Source organism: Pinus tabuliformis, chromosome 2_2 (genome assembly GCF_031772625.1).
Source record: "Pinus tabuliformis cultivar Carrire ecotype Pingquan chromosome 2_2, CPIR1, whole genome shotgun sequence".
Classification (NCBI taxonomy): domain Eukaryota; kingdom Viridiplantae; phylum Streptophyta; class Pinopsida; order Pinales; family Pinaceae; genus Pinus; species Pinus tabuliformis.
Genome location: NC_142300.1, coordinates 1,185,266,117 through 1,185,287,849, shown reverse-complemented (window position 1 = coordinate 1,185,287,849; position 21,733 = coordinate 1,185,266,117). Strand labels below are relative to the sequence as shown.

Genomic DNA, 21,733 nt, shown 5'->3' with positions numbered 1-21,733 from the left:
TTGGTAAAGGTGTACCTTGAAATGATTTTACCTGTGGCTTTTTTCCTTTATTTTTCTCCCATTGTTTTCCTTTGAAGGACTGCTTCCCTTTGGCCATCAATGCCAAATCTGAATTGGGAGATTTCTGTTTAAGGCTTCTTCTCCGCTCTTCTTCCTGCATAAGTATACCTGCCAACTCATCAAAAGTAGGAGCCTTCTCTATAGCTGAAAGACTAGTGATAAACATTTGATATTCGTCAAGCATCCCATTTAATGTCAAAGTAACCAAGTCTGTACTAGATATCGATTCACGAATGTCACCTAATTTATCCTTTAAATCTTTAATTCTAGAAATAAAATTACTAACACTTTCATTTTCTTCCATCTTAATTGAAAGAATCTTACTCTTTAAATACAATATTATATTTGTAGTCTTCGTCTCATACAAATTTTTGAGAGTGTCCCGTGTCTCCTTGGATGTTTTGCACTCTCTAATGAGTGGAATAATGTTGTCCTTAACTGTCATCTGCAAAAGCACGTTTGCTTTGTTTTCCCATCGCTCCCAATCTTGAATTACAGCATCTATGGCTTGAGGGGACACTGGCTTAACTTCAACTCCAGACACAATCGTCCATGTATTGTTGCCTTCCATCAAAGTCTGCAACTTAAACTTCCAATTTGCATAATTTTCACTGTATAACTTGTTAGAGTCAGATAAATAAGATTCTGCCAATACATTAGCCATGTTACTTATTTTCACCGTACCAATCACCAAAAACGATTACTAATTTTCACAAATATAAACCCTCAAGCATAAATCATAAAATTTTATCCAATATCATTGGATAATATAGCTTCCCCTTCTTTTTCTAACACAAAAAATCAAACTCCAAATTCACCACTCCAAAACTTTTATGATTACACTACTCATATATCTTTGAAAACTTCATAAAGAAAATTCAGAATATCAATTAAAAATAAATCCACTCACGCACAATCACCACAAACTTAGTTATTACAAACTTGAAGCTCGTGTATATATATATATATATATATATATATATATATATATATATATATATATATATATATATATATATATATATATATATATATATATATATATATATATATATATATTTACTTGACCGTAACTATTCTTCAGATTTCAACTTGAACACTCAAAAAATACTGTGATTTTACCATTAGACTTCTATCTTAGAAAGAAGATGCGAGAGCGATTTTTTTCATAAACTTCAAACTTAATGAAAATGCCATACGAAATAGATTTTTAACTTCACATAAAAATATTTGAGAGCACTACTAAAAAAACAATCAGCACTAATCCATTCAACAGTGACACTCTCCGCAGGAGGCAGGAGCTACAGCCATAGTCTCAACAAGAGGCTCCTTTGACCAGCTCTTCCGTAAGCAACTCCTTCTTAGGAATCTTCCACTAGATTTCCCTCATAGCAATGCGCTTTAAGCAACTCCTTCTGCAATAATGTGATTTCCCAAAATCACACACAGTCGGCTCTCTGGTTGCAGTCTCCACCCAACACCTATTCTTCGTGTAGCAAAACTCTCACAGCCGCACCACTCACACAGTCATTCTTCATACACTGCTGCACACAGCGCTCTCAAACAGCTTCAGCAATCTTAGACTCACACTCTCACCTTGCTCTGATACCAAATCAGAGAACACAAGACACAACGGATTGAACACAGCACAAGCACAATCACACAGAAAACTTGCTCATTCGATTGCCAAAGAGGGTTTTTATATACAGTGGAGAAGTTTCTGGAGTCGGGGATAGTGACTTCTTCAGAAAGCTATCTAACTCTTGAAACTTCTGTCGGATTCTCTAGAAAAAGCTAGACTCTGCATTTAATGTAAGTGGTTGGAATTATTAATGTTTTCCAACATATAACCGGTAATAATTATAATGTCCATCTATATATAAATGGTGATAGAGATGGTGGGTCGAACAGCCATGTCAACAGATTCAGCGAATCTGCAATCGGGATAAGGGTGGTTGTACAATTATTCGATGTCGATATTGAAAGATAAATTAATAAACATTAATCATATATTTCAATTGATGTGGATTTGTTACATATCGATAATGTTAGATTCTCCTGCCGATGGTAAATGAATGAATGAGAGCCATCCAACAACGCACCCCTCTACCACTTTGGGATACTTGATAAATTTATCGGACACTTGCACATTGAAAGATGCAGTGGATTCTAGAATTGTTCGCTACGGACATTCAAAGAAAAATAAATAAGCATTGTTCTATTGATGAATGCCAACAAAGCTTTTATAATCAGTCTCCAAGTTTATCATAAACATAAATAAACATGCATTCTACACTATTGAAGCGCCTAATGAGCAGACAGATTTTTGCACTCAACACAGTTTTGTTAATATGAATGAATATTATCTTGTTACATGAAGGAAGGAGAAAGTTGTATTTCAAGGCCTCATTAGGAGATTAGAGTAAACTCATCCATTAAATATAACCTGTGACATAAAAGAAACCAGAATCGTTAACCTACTATGAAGGTAACTGTAATAAACCTGATATAGAAGAAAAGATGGTCCAAAATAATTCAGCTACTGAAGGGAAATACATGATACATCATTGTTATAATTTATAAATACTATGAATCGGTATGCTCCATGAAATTTCTTAATGTAAGTTTCACTGTGAAATGCTTGTTGTCTAGCCAACGTTGACCAGTGTATCATTGATATTTCATTAAGCTGCTTCGTTTTTATTCTAAATCACTAAATTTCCTCTCTTGTAGCTATTGTCAAATCAGAACACCCAAACCAGATATCGGCAACGATTTGGAAGAAATATCCTCGATAAATTCTTCAATATTTTTGTCTGAAGACCAGCCTTCTGCCATTGCCTCCCTAGCTAATGTCTTCCACTGTGAAACATTCTTCCTCATCTCAACACCTCTCTCAGTTTCCATGACCATTCTGATACATTTCTCTACTTCCTCCTTCTCCACTAGTCCGTCTTCTGGTCGTTTATTCACTCTCAATCCCATCTTCCATTTCCTTTCAACCCATGTGGATGTTGGGAATTTCTGGTAATTCCAAACAAAAAATAACAGAGAAAAATGCTCTGTTTTAACCCAGGAAACTAAAAATTTGTTTGCTGAAGACAGAGATTTACACATGCACAAAGAACACTTGGATTCATTAATAAGATTTCTATTACAAAAAAAACTTCTTCCTCCAACAGAGGGATTTCACCAACAGAACTGCTTCAGATGCAGTTAAAAAAGCCTTCACTGTCTTTCCTGAAAATTACTCTGTCTCTCTGAAAAATTACACTGTCTTTGCTTACAAATTTTTACACTGTTGTATGTGTAAAAGCCTTTTCACTTGTTACATTTACGCGCTGTTGCGCAATGCATTACATATTCTTAACAAAAATTACATTTACACTTTGCGTATTGCCCTCTTCTTTTTCTTCACACATACGCGCTGCTATGCGTATTACATCTCATATTCAACTACAAAAAAAAAACATAACATAACCCTTTTGTTTGACTTGTGCCGTGTAAAAAAAATGAAATTACATCCGTGAATTTAAAACAAAGTAAATGCTTTACCTACAATTTACGACCACAATACATTTCATTAATTTTTCAATATGGCGATATGTTAATTTTGTTTTAACCGTATCGCATGAAAATTCAGGGACAGGTAGAGTGAAGTACTCTCACTCTCATGAGCTACCAACCGTTGATCTTGCCCTCTTTAAACGGACGGCTGACACAATTACCCGGAGGTCCCATCTTACCGAACTTTACCTGCCGGGGAATGGTTGTTTTGGAACAGTGCTTGTGGCCACATGTCCATCGTTGATTGTGATCACTGCCCTCGGAGGAAAAACCACTATACAGCAAAAGCGGTGTGGGGAAACGTTGGCGGTTTTGTGCAATAAATGACGCTGCAGTTGGAATTACATTTCAACACTCCCCTTTAATTTCAACTGTTGGGCTATCAGTCATACCCAGACATTTCCTCAAAAACTCAAAACTTTTTTTCCCCAATGGTTTGGTTAGAATGTCTGCAAACTACTCCTGAGTTCTGCAGTGTTGTAAAACAATTTCTCCATTGTTTACCGATTCCCTAATGTAATGAAACTTCGTGTCAAAGTGTTTCGTTCTCTTATGAAACACAACATTCTTGGATAATGCAATAGCTGAGCTATTGTCACAAAAAATCACAATTCATTTTGTTTTCTCCTGGCATAAGCTCCTTAACATCCTTCTCATCCAAACTGCTTGACATGTTGTTGTTGTAGCTGCCACATATTCTGCCTTTGCTATAGACAATGCTACAATAGGATATTTTTTAGAAGCCCATGAAATGGCTCCTGAACCCATGTGAAAAACATAACCGGATGTGCTTTTCCGATCATCTACATTTCCATCCCAATCACTATCATTGTATCCAAATAAATCTGAACATTCTGAAGTAGTATATAAAATGCAAAACCTTTTAGTACCTTTAACATACCTCCGAATCCTTTTTGTTGTCTACCAATGTGCTTCTTTTGGCCTCTCCATGAATCTGGAAATCAAACTAATAGCATACATTATATCCGACCTAGTTGCAGTCAAATACATGAGGCTGCCAACTATGCTCTTGTACAAGCTAGGATCAAATTCCTTGCTGTTGTCTTCTTTGCTGAGTTTTAATCCCATCACCGTGGGAGTGATTGCTGCTTTGCTCTCCTGCATATTAAATCTTTCCAACACTTCATTAACATATTTCCTTTGTGAGATAAAAATGTCATTTCCATTTCGTTCTACTTCTATTCCGAAGAAGTATCTCAGCAAACCCATGTCAGTCATTTGAAATTCTTCTTTCATGACTGTTTTGAAATTTTCAATAAGATAATCATCATTACCTGTGAAAATTGCATCATCAACATATAACACAACAATTAGTAATTTACCATCATTTTCTTTGATGTAGAGGGTTGGTTCTCCCTCACATTTTTCAAAACCATTTTCCAGTAGATAGGAATCCATCCTACTGTACCACGCTCTTGCTGCTTGCTTCAGCCCATAAAGAGCTTTCTTCAATCTGCACACTTTGTGCTCTTGGCCTTTCTTTTCATAGCCTAGAGGTTGTTCAATGTAAACCTCTTCCATTAACACTCCATTCAGGAATGCTGACTTCATGTCCATTTGGTAAACTTTCCACTTGTTTTGTGCTGCTATGGATAGAACTGCTCTCATTGTTTCCATTCTTGCAACCGGTGCAAAAGTTTCCTCATAGTCTCTCCCATGCTGCTGCTTATATCCTTTGACAACCAATCTTGCCTTGTGTCTTTCTATTTTCCCTTTGTAGACCCATTTAACTCCAATGACTTCTTTTCCTTTTGGTAGTCCAATCAAATCCCATGTCTTGTTTCTTTCTATGGCATTGATCTCCTCATCCATAGCTTCTATCCATTTCCTATCCTTAATTGCTTCTTCGAAATGAACAGGGTCATCAACATGACAATATAAAGCAAACAAAGAGTTCATACCTTCATTTGCTGCCTCTTGTTCATAAATGTCACTCAAATTTATGAAATTCTTACCTCTTTCATTTGGTGTACAAGTGCTTGAAGAAGCACTTGAATTTCCCCCTTATGATGTGCTTTGAGAAGCTATTTCATTTCTCCTCAAGGGTGTCTCTTGCTGCCCTTTTGTTGGTGCTGCTATTTGGGAATGTATTTCAGCCATCTCCTCATCATCTTCATCATGTGACAAAGAGTTTTTAACATTTATTGTTTTCTCTATGCTTCCATCCCATGCTTCCATCCCAAGCTTCCTCCTCAATGAACTGAACATCTCTACTCACAATAAGATTCTTGGTGGATGGGTTATACAACCTGTAAGCTTTGGATTCCTCACTGTATCCAATGAAAATACATTTCTCCCCTTTGTTGTCCAACTTCTTCCTTAGTTGATCTGGAATGTGTGCATAAGCCACACATCCAAAAACTTTCATGTGGGTGACTCCTTGCTTTGTCCCACTCCATGCTTCTTCCGAAACTCTATTCATGATTGCTTTTGTAGGGAATCTATTCAGAATGTATGTTGCACAGTGTACAGCTTCAGCCCAATAATCATTTGGCAAATTCTTTTCCTTTAACATGCTCCTCGCCATATCCATGATTGTCCTATTCTTCCTTTCGGCAACTCCATTTTGTTGCGGAGTGTACCTAGTGGTAAACTTCTTATGAATTCCATTTTCTCTACAAAAACGTAGAAATTCCTTGGAGATATACTCACATCCTCTATTAGTTCTTAAAACTTTGATATGCAGCCCGCTTTGGTTTTCTACAAGTGCTTTGAAATTGCAAAATCTTTCAAAAACTTCACTTTTGTTCTTTAGGAAATAAACCCAATTTTTTCTGGTAAAATCATCAATAAATGTTAGTATGTAGTGGCTGCCTACAAGTGATGGAGTTTGCATTGGTCCACATAAATCTAAGTGGACAATCTCTAAGGGTGCTTTTGCGCTTATGCTTTTCCTAGATGGAAAACTTTCTCTATGTTTTTTCCCAAGATACAACCTTCACAAAGGTTGTCTGGTTTCTCTATCAATGGTAATCCTCTTACCATTCCTTTTCTATTCAACAAGTTAAGACCTCTAAAGTTGAGATGTCCAAATCTCAAGTGCCACAACCAATTTTCATCTTTTGATTTACTTTGGAAAGCCTCTTGTGTCACTGTTGCTATTTCTTCTCCATTTTTAAATATTCTTTCATTCTGAGAGGGAACATCCTGTTCCTTGTCATCTTTACTTCAGCAATACATTTTTTGTTGGGTTTTTATCCATGATGGTGCATACATCATTCACAAAGAAAACATTGTACCCATTTTGAGTAAGTTGTCCAATACTTAAGAGGTTACATTTCATTCCAGGAACATAATAAACATCTGCTATGGTTTTCTTTTCACCTTTCCTTGTTACTACATTTACTTCTCCTTTTCCCATAACAGAAACTCTATTGTCAGTCCCTAGTGTGACTTGTGACTTCACATTCTGATCTAACATAGAAAACAAGGCTATGTTTCCTGTCATATGGTTGCTACAACCGGTGTCTAGAAACCATACATCTTCACTCTTTTCTTCAGCCATATTACAAGCTAAAAACAAATTATCTTGGTTGATATTTTCTCTAGTGAAATTTGCATTAGTTCTATTACTCATATCATGCTACTTCTTCCTACATTCATTTGCATAATGCCCATATTTTTTACAATAGTGACATTGGACATTGGATTTATCATACCTTTTTCCTTGATCATGATGTTGTCCACTTTGTTGGCTACTGCCTTGGCCTTGGTTCTAATTTGGATTGCTGCCTCTTCCTTGAGCATTTGCTGGACTATTACTTCCACCTCTGTTTTGGCTTCTACCTCTTCCTCTCTTGTTTCCTCTGCCTTGACCTCTTCCTCTTCCAAAGAACATCTACGTCTTAAAGGCATGCTCTAGAGATGAGTTTTCATTTCTACTCAATCTCTGCTCATGTGTTATCAACGATGCATGTATTTCATCAACTGAGAAGTTTGTGAGATCGTTTGTCTCTTCTATGGTGGTGACAATCACATTGAACCTTGAGGGTAGAATCCTCAATAGTTTCTCCATAATCCTCCTTTCTTCAAGACTCTCCCCATGAGACCTTATCTGTGTGACCAGACCAATCACATGTGTGAAGAATGAGTCAATATTATTTGACTCCTTCATGCAAAGATTCTCAAAATCTCTCCTCAGCAACTGTAGTTTTGTTGTCTTCACTTTCTCCATGCCTTTATAGGCTATCCTGAGAGTTTCCCATGCTTCTTTGGATCTCTTAGTTGTTGCTATCCTTGGAAACACACTCTCATGCACTTCTTGATACAAGAAGTAGAGGGCCTTAGAATCCTTCTTCTTATTGCTCTTCAACAGATCTTTCTTTGCCTGAGTTAAGTTATTAAACTCATTTTCATCTGCTGGTTCTTCAAAACCATCCTTAACAAGTTCCCATAAGTCTTGGGAAGCAAGCAGAGCTCTCATAGTCATTGCCCAATAGTCATAGTTTTTCCCATTAAATTGTGGGAGCTGAGTGTTAAAGATACCGATGCTAGTGCTGGCTCCAGCCATTCTTGCACTCTCAGCTATGCTTCAAAATACTTGACTGTGTATTTAAAATAGCTGACCGTCCTCAACAAAAAACTAATCTTGATAAATACCTTGGATTTTTTTTTACTGAGTCTTCACTCTGCTGGAGAAGCTGTTGCAGCAAGAAATCCTTCCTTCAGCTTCTTTGACACCTTCAAAGAGCCTGGACAAGCTCTGATACCATGTTGGGAATTTCTGGTAATTCCAAACAAAAAAGAACAGAGAAAAATGCTCTGTTTTAACCCAGGAAACTAAAAATTTGTTTGTTGAAGACAAAGATTTACACATGCACAAAGAACACTTGGATTCATTAATAAGATTTCTATGACAAAAAAAAATTCTTCCTCCAACAGAGGGATTTCACCAACAAAACTGCTTCAGATGCAGTTAAAAAAAAAACTTCACTATCTTTCCTGAAAATTACTTTATCTCTCTGAAAAATTACACTGTCTTTGCTTACAAATTTTTACACTGCTATATGTGTAAAAGCCTTTTCACTTCTTACATTCACGTGCTGCTGCGCAATACATTACATATTCTTAACAAAAATTACATTTACACTCTGTGTATTGCCCTCTTCTTTTTCTTCACACATATGCGCTGCTGTGCATATTACATATCATATTCAACTACAAAAAAACTAATAACATAACCCTTTTGTTTGACTTGTGCCGTGTAAAAAAAAGAAATTACATCCATGAATTTAAAACAAAGTAAATGCTTTACCTATAATTTACGACCAAAGTACATTTCATTAGTTTTTCAGTATAGCGATATGTTAATTTTGTTTTAACCATATCACATGAAAATTCAGGGACACGCAGAGTGAAGTAATCTCACTCTCATGAGATACCAACCGTTGATCTTGCCCTCTTTAAACAACGACTGATGCATTTACCCGGAGGTCCCATCTTACCAAATTTTTCCTGCTGGGGAATGGTTGTTTTGGAATAGTGCTTGTGGCCACGTGCCCATCGTTGATTGTGATCGTTGCCCTCGGAGGAAAAACCACTATACAGCAAAAGCGGTGCGGCAAAACGTTGGCGGTTTTGTTGCAATAAATGACGTTGCAGTTGGAATTACATTTCAACAGTGGAATTAGTGATCAGATCACTCCACTGAGGAATCGCCAGCATCGGGACCCCCAAACTTAGGCTTTCCAGTGTCGAGTTCCATCCACAGTGGGTCATAAATGCACCCACAGATTCATGAGAAAGAACTTGCAGCTTTTGACACTGTCGCATGGAAAGTGTCGATCTTGCGGACATGTTGTTGGGAAAAGTATCCAATACGGAGTGACCCTATCCCACTCTAAGGGTGATAGTTCCTTAGCAACAATCAAAGAAAAGCTATCTGAGATTACTTCTTTATGAGATGTAAAAGAGGGGAGAAAGAGATCCACTAACCGATGTCTTTCGCTAATGGTTGATCCAATCTTCTCTCTTTGCTGCTTGCCCCCAGTTCCTTGCTCTTTCACTGGCCCAGCTACACCAAGATCCTGCAAAATGGCAAGAGAGGGAAACTACAAGAAGCATACATTCATAATTGATTTAACGATTAGAATAAATCAAATACATAAGTATAACAACACACCATTGAGACACATGCATATAGAAGAACCTCAAATGCTTTATTAATGGAAGAAGTAAGGTTCAGGAAGTGATACAACCATAAAAGGCCCAATCCAGCATCACCTTCCCAGCAGAAAGAAATCTCCTCTTCACCTCCTTCAAAGCAAATCACCCAATAGTTCTAAACTCAAACCAACAACAATTCTTTACATTCACAAGATTCCAGCCTCCATAGACCTCATGAGAGAGATCTATATATAGGAGTTTTGGAGAAAGGATGAGACAGCTTGAGGCTGGCATGAAGCTGACTAGTGTCCTCTCTCACTTTAGTTATTCTTCAGTTCTTGAGTCCACTTAGAGGTTCTTGCTTCCACTTGGAGATCTAGAACCTCTTACTCATCACCAGTCGAATTCCCTGATCCAAGTGTCATTTTGGAAGCTTCCTGGGCATTGACACCTTGAGGAATGATTGTGCCACCTACCTCCATGTGACGTATTTGTCCTCATAGCTTCCGACAGGCTAGTACTGCTCCTTGATGGCATCCCGGAAGTCATTCCAAGTGGGTGTGGCTGAAAATAGTGAGCCTGTACTTTCATCCTTCTGCTCGCAGTAGGTTTCCCACCAGTCCTTGACGTGGGGGGCTGCTTTGAGAAGGGCGAAAACAATCTTTTCCCGACTTGAAAATTCATGAACAGAAAAATACCCATCTAGCAGATTTAACCATTTATCTACGGCATCTGCGTCTATTTGACCCTCGAATATGGAGATCTCAAAATTAACTTGTACCTTGAAGGGTGTGGCATTTCCAGAGTCGTTGTTGGAAGCCGATCCGTCGCCTCTGGGTAGCCGCTGAAGGATCTGCGCAAAGCTATCCATCATTGCATTCCTTTGCCGCTCGAGCGCTTCTTCGAGCAAGATTTTGATAGGATCTCCTGCCCCCTCGTCTTTCTTCTCATCCGCCATGGGAGGCCGTCGGGATTTGCGAGGCTGGCCTTGCAAAGGTTCGACCAGTTCAAGCCCTAACTCCTTATATCCCGACCTCGTTGGGGACATGCAAAGAAAAACAGAGAAAAAGCAGACCGCTCTGATACCACTGATCCAGATTTAGATAGGAACGCAACAAATTACAGAGATAACCATAAATACAGAGATGAGATAACCATAAATATTTAGATGCAACGGAAATATTACTTCATTTCATTACTGTAAAATACTGAAATATGCTTACAAACAGAAATGGAAAGAAACCAGCTAGGGCGATGGTAACTTATCTCTGAGAAGAGATGTGGCGGCTACATGCCTCTGAACTGTTCTGAACTGTGTTACAATGAGGCTCGAAGGCCTATTTATTGTTGAGAAACAATGGAAAACCCTTCACATCCCAAAACCTAACCCTAGAAGATGAAACGCCAAATTGTGGGCCCCATTTGGGTAAATTGGTACATCAATTTCCTGGGGTCGTAACTTTGGCATACGATCTCCGTTTGACGCGTACGATAGCTAGTTAGAAAGATCTATCCGAGTACTACCACTTTGGGAAGGGAAAAATTGATCCATGGACCCATGTTTCCCCTAGAGTTCGCAAAAAACGTCGTTTAGGGCCTCAAAACGGCTCCGGAAGTTCAGGACCCGAAAAACTGCTAAAAATAGTAAATTGTGCTACAATTTAGGAAACTGAAAAAGCTGAAAGAGACAGTTGTGGGGGTCCAAATGGGATAGGTGGGTGGCCACCAACATCCACCTGGATCATAGATTTCTCAAACTCCAAGTCGAACTCCTGCAGGATATCGATCCATTTAGAGTACTTGCCCCCTAGCAATTGTTTGGTCAAAATGTAGATCATAGGGTTGCAATCCGAAATTACCATAGTTTTACGTAGTAAAATGTAGTGACGAAAACGTTGGACAGCCTGAACGGCTACCAATGCCAATTTCTCCACATGTGAGTATTTTAGCTCAGTTGGATTTAATGTGCGACTAAGGTAATATATCACATGTTCCGTTCCGAATTCATCTTCCTGAACTAAGACCATTCGAATAGTGGAATGGGAGGCGGTGAGATACAAAAAGTAATCCTAGTTGTAGTTGGGAGGATGCAACAATGGTGCATGGGTCAACGGCTTGAGTGCATCAAAAGATTTCTGAGCTATCTCATCCCAAGAGAATTGAGTGTTCTGTTTCAACAACCGTGTAAAACCCTTTGTAACCTCGTCATAGTTAGGAATGAATCGTCGTAAAAAGTTTTCTTTCCCCTGCAAAAATTGGAGTTGGCGAAGACTCGAAGGAGGAGGCAAATTGAGGATAGCTTCGACCTTCGAGGGATCAACGCGAATGCCGGCTTTCGAAACTACAAATCCCAGCATTTGACCCGTTTCTATACAGAAGACACATTTGTGTGGGTTCAACCGAATACGATAATGCCTACACCTCATAAATATTGCTCGTAAATGGATGAGGTGATCAGCTCGATGTAATGAATGAGCAGGCAAGTCATCGAGATAGGATTGCACAATGTGCTTGATGTCATGAAACGCATAAGACATCGCCCTCTGAAAAGTTGCTCCGGCATTCTTAAGCCCAAAAGGTAATTTGCAATAAGAAAACGTCCCCCATGGACAAATGAAAGCCATTTTTGGTTGATCGGCAGGTAGAATGTTGATTTGATTGTATCTGGAAAAACCGTCCATAAAGGAAAATATTTCGCTGCCAGCACAATCATCAATGATTTCATCGATATAGGGAGTTGGTTAATTGTCCTTTGGACAGGCTCGATTAATGTCCCTATAATCGATGCATATTCTTATTGTCCCTTGTTTTTTGTTAACCGGAACAATATTCGATACCCAATCCGTTAACGGGATCGGATAAATGAAACCTACTTTCAACAGTTTCTCAACTTCTGCTTTAATTGCAGCAGCTTTTCGTGGGTGAATTTGACGCAAACGTTGCCGGACGGGTTTAGCATCTGGGTAAGTCTTGATCTCATGAACAACAATCGCGCGATCAATTCCTGGCATTTCCTCATAGGACCAGGCAAACACGTCGCGGAATTCTTGAAATAGGGCCTTATATAATTGAATTTCATCATATGTACACGAGGCACCTATATGAATGTTCACAACAATTCCAAGCTTAACCGAAATGTCAATGGGAATAGTTCGAGAGATGTTTCCCAAATTTAACTGTGAATCGAGATGTTTCATTGGATTCTGAGGTTCCTTGACATATTCAGTCGTAAATATTGATGAGAAATCGTTTTCAAAACGATCATCCTCAGGTAGAAACAAAGATCTGTGATGGAGATCTTCCCATGGTAAATCATCTACACATAGGATTTCACGAATTTTCTCATCAGAGTGAACAAATTCAGAAAACGTAGTTAAATCCGAGGTTGATGTGAAAAGTGATTCCTCACGGACCACATTCATTAAGTCATTTTCGGTTGAACACGGGTCGGCAAAAGACTGCACGGCTTCATAGGCAATTTCATATGGACTCAAAGGCATGGAATTACCAAATGAGTCTATTTCAGATTCAGAAGGAACGATCCAAGGATCGTCATAAAAAATAGTGTCTGATGTAATCATATGAATGGTTGCAAATGAAGACGATGCGTTGATTGGAGGAAAAGGAAAAGTTCCCAGTAAATCGGCATCTTTAACTAATCCTACTCCAACATCCTTATATGGGATAGTCGTTTTACCGACATGATGAATACTCTCTGAAGAGGTTGGGTCGGATGAAAAGTAAGCCAGCTGGTCTATTGTTACAATCTTTCCATTATGTGGAAACTTTATGACTCTAAAGACCGATGAAACGACCGTTGTCATAGCATATGACCAACTTCGACCCAAGAGAAGGTTGTAGTCTAGAGGGGCATCAACCACCTCCACATCTAGACTAATGGTTTTTCCTTTAACCCCTATAGGAAAATCTTGTAGAATGCCAAAAGTATGAAACCCACGGCCATCAAAGGCCTTAAGAATTGTCGGGGATTGATTTAGTGAAGGAGAACCAAGCGATCTCCAACACTGTATCGACATAATACACGTTGAGGCTCCCTCATCAATTACAATTCGATGAATATGCCTGTTTTTTACTATCACTGGGATCTGGAAAGCCATTTGATGAGGCAAACGCGGTGTACTATTTTCTAGATCAAAGATTATTTGGTTCGGGTCCTGAACATCAACAGCTCCTATAGCCGAAAAAAGTAATTTGCGCTGTGTTGGGCATGATTGCAGCACTTCCAAAGCTGACATTGCTGAGGGTGAAACAGCTAAATCCTCAACAATGTTATAATTCTGAGCCGCTCTCACATGTGGATTGAAAGCTGACTTTCGAAGTATAACCTTGGCGGGCGGTTTGATTACTAAGTCTGGATTAGGTTTCTCGATCTGTAGTGGATCGGAACCGGGCGCTGAGGTTGATGTATTAGAATGAGAAGATTCTACTTCTTTGCCATCAACAGGACTTTTACTACCATAATCTTGCGATCGAGTCGCAATCCTTACATGGGACATCATCAATATGGGTTCTTCATTGGCACTCGAGGAAGAACCTATCATCTTACTGTCTTGACTTGGAAATGGATCCTTCAAGGCAGCAGGAGTTTGGGAACCTTTGACGATCTTCGCAACCTCTGCTCGATGAGGGCAGTCTCTTGTAAAATGTTCTTCGTCACAAATGAGACATGGATAACGAGGTTTGCGCTTTTCATCATTGGATTCCGCCTTTTCAGGTTTCTCCTTTGAACTTTTGTCCGTTTTATTCTTCTTCTTTCCTTTCTTCTTCCCACCGGATTTTGATTTAGCCGTAGATGACTCTACAACGTGAATATCGGCGGAAACCTCTGCAAAAGAATCTCCTATCGGGGAATCAGGCAAGGTTATGATAGGAGAAGAATTCTTGGAAGACTTCTTACTTTTAGTGTTAACCGTACCAATCATACCGTCAGCGGCATGAGATCTCGAAGGAGCTGCAGAGATTTCATTTGACTTGGGAAGATCGAGGATCTTTTCGTGTAACGTACCTGACTGAGTATAGACCAAGTCAAGGTACTGTGCTTGAGCAATCACTTGCTCCTCAGTAACAACTCCGGCTTTAGCAATGTCTTCAGTGATCCTTGGCAACAAAGATTTTACAAACCACTCAGCCAAGATTTGATCCGGAATAAATACCTTAACTAAACGTCGTCGACGTCTCCACTCATGAATATGATCTGAAATATACGTGGATGTCGATTGTTTTAGTGAAGTTAACAATTCCGTGCCATTGTCATATCGGACTGGCAACTGGAAATGAGTTAAAAACGAGGTAGCTAACTGACTAAAATTATAAAAAGTTCCTCGTGGTAACTCAATGTACCACTTGGCCGCGAGACCAATTAGAGTGCGCTGGAAAAGTCTAAGACAGATCGAATCATCTGTGATGGAGTTAGACGCACACCAGAGGCGGTAAGTCATCACATGGTTCGACGGGTCCTCATCAGATTTACCTTCAAACTTGGGAATGTCACTGGGCAACTTATTCGGCATTGGCGGCCAAAACGGAAGATAATTAATCAGATCGTTCGTTAGGCGCGACAAGTCTGGTAAGTCCAAAGTTGCGATAAATGGTAACTGCCGATTAGGATCCCTAAAACTCTGGGTCATGAGACCAGCCCCAGGAGGAGGATATCCAGGATAACTAGGAATAGGAATCGCGTTCGGGATATTGTATCCTCCCAGAAAACCAGGATTAACCGGACCGTACTGGGGTTGTTGAGGTTGTTGATAAGTGTACCCAGGATACGGTTGATACTGATAAACTGGCTGCTGGACAGCAGAACCGAATTGGTACTGTCCCTGGTACGGTTGATAGGTGAATTGTGGTTGACTTGTGACAACCGTACTTAAACCAGGTTGTCCTACAGGCATCTGAAAAGTAGTTTTAATCGTGGATCCAGACGATGGTAAAGATGTTTGAGGAGCAGATACAGGAACAGTAGAAACCAGAGTTGTCGATACTCCAGAAGTAGGTGGGGTAGATTGAACAGATGTTGCGGCAGTTGCAGCAGTCGTTTGAGATGGAGTACGAGGTGCAATAGGCCCAGACTGAGAAACTACCGAAGGTACAAAAGTTTGAATATTAGACTGGACTGGTTGCTGGGGTGAACCAGAAACTAAGGGTTCTCCAGTTTGAGATGACAACTGTACATTTGGCTACAACACCTGTTGAGTTTGCGATGGATCCCACACTATGTTCATTCCGGGGTACTGACCCATAACAGGTTGAGAATATTGAGGACCATAACCAGGTTGAGGGTAGGATTGATAATTGAAAGGTACATTTCCCGTTCCTTGAACATAAGATTGACCTTGGGGTGGTTGGAAATCTTGCTTCGAGTACTGACCTTGGGGTAGATATCCCTGAGGCACGTACTGACACTGGGGTTGACCTTGAGGTATAAATTGATACTGGGGTTGACCTTGGGGTACATATTGAGTCTGGGGTTGACCTTGAGGAACGTATTGTACCGTAGGTACGTACTGTCCTTGAGGTTTCCCCCCAGATGCAATTTGGGAACCTTGAGGTTGCCCCCCAGGCGTTAATTGAGGCTGCCCCCCAGGCGGTAACTGGCCACCTTGAGGTTGAGAATTGGGAATAGAACCTGACATCATAAGAATGTCTTCTACGCTCAACGGCTTTGCACCATTGTTTCCAGTGAATAACCCTTGTTCAATGGGTTGAGGAGATGCTCCCGAAAAAGTACCAGAAAGTGACTGATACCCAGAGGGAACAGAAGGACCGCTGTACAAAAAAGATTCAGGTGATAGAGTAAACATGGACGACTGACCTGACATATTTACGGGAGTATAAAAACCTCTAGGGTGATAAGGAGCACGAGGTGGTGAAAAACTTAACACTGGGTTTTCCAAATAATTAGTCAAAGAAAGATACCAAGTAGTACTTCTAGGTGGACTGTAAAAAATTCATTCACTCTCCCTTAGATCAATAACCGGTTGATTTTCAGGGATAGGGATGCCTACTTCTTCTTCTGGAGCAAGTTCTTCAATAGCTATCAAACCAGAAGGAAGATTTTTGGTGATTACTCTTTCTACCCTAGGTGAATTAGGACCACTAGAAGTTGGAGAGACAAACCCCGATGTTGGAGTAACAGGTTCAGATATCTCAGGTTCTTCACCTATATCACTAGGAGATGAAAAGCTACCAGCAAGTTCAGAAACCGAAATAGATTCAGGATTATAACCTGTTTCTAGAGTTTGGTAATCAGGATGTACAACCAACGAAGACTCTCCTTCTTCAGGTGACCCAACTTTACTGCCACTAGGAGTTACGAGGACTTTCAAGCCTTCAGGATGGCTCGGGACTTCTTCAGGAAGTTGGCCCCGAAGTCTACGGGACTTCCTCAATAAATCAGCCACAGTTACAAACTCAGGAGACTGGCCGCGAAGTCTATGGGACTGTCTTGGTAATTCAGCCACAGTTAAAAACTTTTAACTACTTCACACGCAAACAAAGTAAAATCTCAGTGAAAAACACCTAAAGCCTCTAAAGAACCAAACAAATTTGAATCACACGCCTAAAGAATCTAGAGATCAAACACACACAAACAGTAACTTTTCGGACCAAAAACACTAGTGGTGATGAAATCCAACGTCCCAGAATTCAGTACAGAAATGGCGGTTGGAACAGTTACCCCGTCAACCTGCTTAATGAATAGACTGGACCAAGTTCCTCCACTTAACCGTCTCGAGTGAAGTGAACCCCCCAGAAAATCCAAGTGAGTCTAGCCGACGTCTGCTCCAGGTACAGTGGGATCTTCCCACCACTATCACCTTAGGAAGAATCCTAAAGAATATGGCCACTAAGGTTACCAACTGAGACAAATACACCTGGGGGAACAGTCTATGATCCGATACGCACGCAAGGGCAGAGTAGCAAGCTCAATCCCCTTGAAGGCTCCTTGACATAATCCAAGGTTTACCAACAAGTGACCCCAGGCTCCTCGACAATGGTTAATCCGAGGTTTACCATTTTTAATACGTGAATATCTGGCGTCGTTCCCAATGAGGAAGGATTGATTCCCACACTGGTTCGGACACGATCTCTTGCTTCTCCTTTAAGAGGAGCTTTCCCAGAGCATAAATGCAACAATTGGATCTCTTCCTACCACAAGATAAATCTACTTGTTTGTTTTTACTGTCTTGGAGAGTTAATTACTCTCCTACTCCAAGACACTAGCCTAAGCTAAGTTGGTGTATGAGAGCCCTAGAAATAAAATGTTACTAGGTGAATTTTACTTTAAGCGTTAATTTTAGTGGTTGATGTTTAAGTCAAGAGGTGGTGGAGATGAAACTCGTGGTGTAAAGACTCGACTTGAAATCACTAAAAAAATGCACCTAAGATGATTTAAACAATCTTTTCTCTTCGATGAAGTTCTCAACTAAGAAAGAGTTTGAGAATGCAAATACTTTGTAAACACAAATCTTTCTCAATTAAACAAATTTAAAGAAGAGCTTTTCCTTTCCAAAGCACTCAAAACGAGACAACTAGCTATTTCACAAAAATTTCCTTTTTCTTTTCAAAGCACTCAATAACTGCAAAAAACAAACTTTTCCAAAAGAGATTTCTTTTTATATTTTGTAAATTAAACACTCAAAACTAATGAAAATGACTAACTTTGAGAGCTACAAACTATATAAAAAGCTACTTGAAGTCAAAGCCTACTAAAAGTCTTTTTGACGATGTTTTACTTAGCTAAATGTGACCTAAGGACTAATTTATGCAGAATCACAATTAGTCAAAAAACAACCAATCTTTCGTTTTCTTTTTTTAAAAATGAAAATTCCAAACTTTCAACTACAAGCTTTTCGAAATTTTGAAATGAGAAAACTCAAAGCGGATTCCTCAACAAGGGGAGATTTCATAAATGGTCAGACTCATAAGGAGACTGGTAGACACCAAGGTAATCTGAGGTCCCTACGGCTTCTAAGCTCAGAGCCACTACACAACCAAAAACGAAAAACAAATCCAACAAGCAAAATTCCTAGGAATTCCACCTAAAACCCTATTGCTAATGAAATTAAACCAAGGAAAGTTTTTGACAGGGAACAAGCAGGTCTGGGCAATGGCTAAAACCTCTAAACAAATTCTAAACTGATAAAAAAGAGAAAAATTTAAAATTTTTCAAATTTTTGACAGGGTACGCAGGCAACCTGTTTACACAGGTGCGTCTATGCTCTGTGCACAAAGCAAAAGTGCGTACAAGTACGCACTGTGCTTAACTCAGAGGGTGCATACCTCTCCCAAAATTATGAAAAATGAAAACTAACTCAAAATTAACTAAATTCACCCAATCCCACAATCATCAAGTCAAAAACAGAAACATAAAATACAGTTTCTCAGGTCAAAGTATAGACAAAGAAAACAATCAAGTCCCCAACATAGTCGCCATTTTGTCACACGGAAAGTGTCGATCTTGCGGACAAGATAGACCTTCCTAGAATCTAAAGAGGACCTAACGACAAGCAAACCAACCAGACACTATCTTTCTCTAAATATGATTTAATAAACAATAGCAAACAATTGTTTTTAGGGCCTACCTTTGGTCCAACGCAAGCTTGTGGATTCCCTCGCTCCTTTGATCCAAATGAGCTCCTCTTCGCGAATCTGCAAACACAAACAAGGCAAACAAATTAAATAACACCTAAAAAACCAATTGCATAAAACATATTTAACATGAAAGTCAAGGAGTCCATGAAACAAATAACATAAGATACTTGTTGAGAAAAATGAGTTTGATTGTATTAATTCAAAAGAAGAAGAACCTTACAACCTTTGCCTTGATGTTGTACAAGCTCCTCCCAGGGTCCAACAAGATGTCTCCTCTACTTTGACAAGTTTCACTCACTCTCCAATGGAACCAAGAGGTATGTGATCTCTCCTCTCAAGCTCAACCAAAGAGTCTCAATTTCACCAGCATTTACCCTCAAAATGTTCAGCTTCTAACCTCTCTAGTCCTCACCCCAATGCCTGTATTTATAGTGCAATGGATGGAAGTTACTAGGTCCTCCTTCAAAGGGATAAAGCCCTCCTTCAAAGGGATAGCTCCTTTAGTCAACGGATTAGCTCCTTCTCTTTTGGGATGCATGAACCACCTCAGAGCGAACAATCCACGTCAAAATTCCCTCTAGAAAACTCTAGAATTAACCCAAAGTGAGTTTTTTAAGATAAAACTTGCGCCTTTTGACTTTCACAGGGGTCCGCACCTACACCGTTAGGAACAGAGCGGGTAGGTACGCAACTTTTGTACACAGAAGGTGCGGGACCGCAGGTGACCATGAGAGAAAGTGCGGAACCAGAGTTACATTGATATTTAATGTCTCCCATTTCTAAAGCTTGATTTGAAGAGCTGAGGTCTTAGACTTGCTTAGGAGGACAGTATAAGTGATGATAGACCCATACTGACTGCAAATAATCATGGTGACGATATTTTTATGTAACAGACACCATGGAACAACGAGTCCCTGTTATGAGATTTCTTCGAGGAAACCCTCTGGCACGTTTTTGCAACTGGTCATGCCCCCTTCAGAAGCCAAGGGATGAATAACCCATATGAAGTGGTGACCACTCGCCTTCAATCCAAGAGCTATTTCACAAGTTTGTTCATTTGAAAGAACCGCAAGGCTTCCAAAAGAAATGTACATAATGCTTGCAGGTTGTTTCCTATCCAGTCAATCCGTGCAGTTTGCACTTCTCCACAAATTTGCACTGGCTTCTGTGTCTCCGAGATTTTAGCTGCCCAGGAAGGTTGATGGTATGAGAGGACTGACAGTGCGAATTGAAGATATCAATTTCATTGAGTTTATTTCTTCTAATTCCAGTTCCTGAAACGAATTTCCCAGTATCCACGTCGCTTCTAGAAGAGACTGGAATTGTTCCACTATGAATTGTGACAGAGTTGGGTGGGGATTTGAATGTAGCAAAAAGGATGGCATATCAGAGACACTTAGCAGTGGAAGTCCTAGTATTTCTATTGCCTTGACAGTCTCCCACATTTCATCCCACGCCGTTGTTGAATAAAAGAAGAAGATTGAGATATAATTAGAATTTAGAAACAGTGACAGCTAGATTCTAAACTATAGACTAACATGCCATTCTCGTGTTGCAGTGACATACACATATTTCCGACAATAAAATGGTGATAAATAGAAAACACTGCATAGGACTGCATCCAAAAGAAAGCCGAAGGAATATTAATTTTCTTTGCAATGCCCGGAATCCAAGTAAGAAAGGAATCTTGAATGATGCAAGAAATCGTATTGCCCTCAGAGTTGAGCCTCTCAATCAGATTCCCCAATGTCTCTCCTCCTATCTCGAATAACATGTTCAACACTACCCTAAGTCACTCCGCTCGGAATCTGAAGTCAGTTCATCTGATATTGTCTCAAACCGAACTTCCTCACACTTCTTTGAGGCTCCCAATACTACGTCTTGTGCCTCTATAATTCTCTTACGACATTCCTCGGTTGTCACAAAGGTGACCCCGATATTTTTCGAGGAGAGCAGTTTGGAAAACTACAACATTGGATTTATATGACCATGCACTAGATAGCAAACCACCAGAACGTGAAGTTTGTTGTAATCAAACCCCATTAATGATGCCATTCTCATAAACTCCAATGGCTATTAGCAAAAATTTAGTACAGAAAGTCTACAAATATTTGAGAATTTAACCTGTCGCAGGCTCTTCACTCCTAAATAATCATGAAATGAAGCATCTCACGTCACAGGAATCTCACATCTGAACTCTGATCTGGTTTGAAATTTCTCTCGAGAAATCATATATATCCTTTGGTCTAGCAGCGTCTGCAGAGTCTCTGATAAGTTTAGAGTTAAAGTAAGAGACCTAGTAACGCTAGCTTAACAAGTCAGTACTAATAAAACCAAATGTTGTAGTCTAACAATTATGCTTTTTTGT

The 21,733-nt window shown here is 39.6% G+C and overlaps 1 pseudogene; it reads right to left on the bottom strand.

Moving 5' to 3' along the window:
- Positions 1–2,799: 2,799 nt before the first annotated feature.
- On the bottom strand, positions 2,800–21,420 carry LOC149197712 (UDP-glycosyltransferase 74E1-like; annotated as a pseudogene).
- Positions 21,421–21,733: the final 313 nt, after the last annotated feature.